This window comes from Mus caroli, chromosome 6, assembly GCF_900094665.2.
Source record: "Mus caroli chromosome 6, CAROLI_EIJ_v1.1, whole genome shotgun sequence".
NCBI lineage: Eukaryota > Metazoa > Chordata > Mammalia > Rodentia > Muridae > Mus > Mus caroli.
Genome location: NC_034575.1, coordinates 112972795 through 112974019, shown reverse-complemented (window position 1 = coordinate 112974019; position 1225 = coordinate 112972795).

Here is a 1225-nt window from a genome sequence, read left to right as displayed (position 1 = left end):
ACTAAACATCAAGAAAACTAACACCCAATAAAAAATGAGCAACGGAACTGAACAAAGTTCTCAAAAGAAGAACTACAAATGGCTAATGAGGATTTTCAAAAGTGTCCAACACCAGGCTTATTGGTGCNTGAATTTAATCCCAGTAGAGGCAGGNGGAGCTCTGTGATTTTCAGGCTAGCCTNGTCTATACAGTTGAGTTCCTGGACAGCCTCAGCTACACAGTGAGATCCTGCCTCAAAACAAGCAAAAAGGGGGGAGGGGGAGGGAGGGAGAAAGGAAGGAAGAGAGGAAGGAAGAAAGTGGACCGTGGTTGTCCATCAGGGAAATGCAAATTAAGACTACTCGGTGATTCCATCTTTCCCAGTCGGAGGGAACTTGCTGCTCTTGCAGAAGATCCGGGTTCAGTTCCCAGCCCCCACCTGGTGGCTCACACCAGCCGTAGCTCCAGTTCCAGGGGACCTCATGCTCTCTTCTGACTGCTATGAGCACCCATGTGCACACATACGTACATGGAGACCAATCAAAGTTGTACACAAAAATAGATCTTCAAAACAAATGACAGCAAATATTAGCAAGGATGTGGGAAACAGGGAAACGTTACTCACTGGGGTGGGGGTGGGGGGATGCAATTCAGTGCAGCCACTATGAAAGTCACCGTGGCGCTTTCTCCCAAAGCTGAAAATAAACCTACCACATGTTCTGTTATATCGTTCCTCAGAATATAGCCAAGGCAGCCCACATTTACAGAGAAACCTGCACAGACATGTTCGTTGCCCNGTTGCCGCTGTATTCACAATAGCTAGGAAATAGAACCCACCAGGAAGGCCAGCAGCTGATCAGTGGACAGTGGAGANGGGGGACACATACACAATGGAATTTTACTCAGCTTTAAGAAAAAGTGAAATTTGAGGGGAAATGGATGTGACTGAAAANTTTAGTAATTAAGAGAAGTGTGCCGATTGCTTTTTGTCAATTTGACATAAACCTAGACAAATCNGGGAAGAAGGAATCTTAATTGAGAAAATGGCTCTATATCTGAGGAGAAATGGAGAAAATGCCACCATAAAATTGACTTCTAAACNGGGCAGTGGTGGTGCACATCTTTAATCCCAGCACGCGGGAGGCAGAGGCAGGCAGATTTCTGAGTTCGAGGCCAGCCTGATCTATAGAGTGAGTTCCAGGACAGCCAGGGCTATACAGAGAAACCCTATCTTGAAAAAAAAAA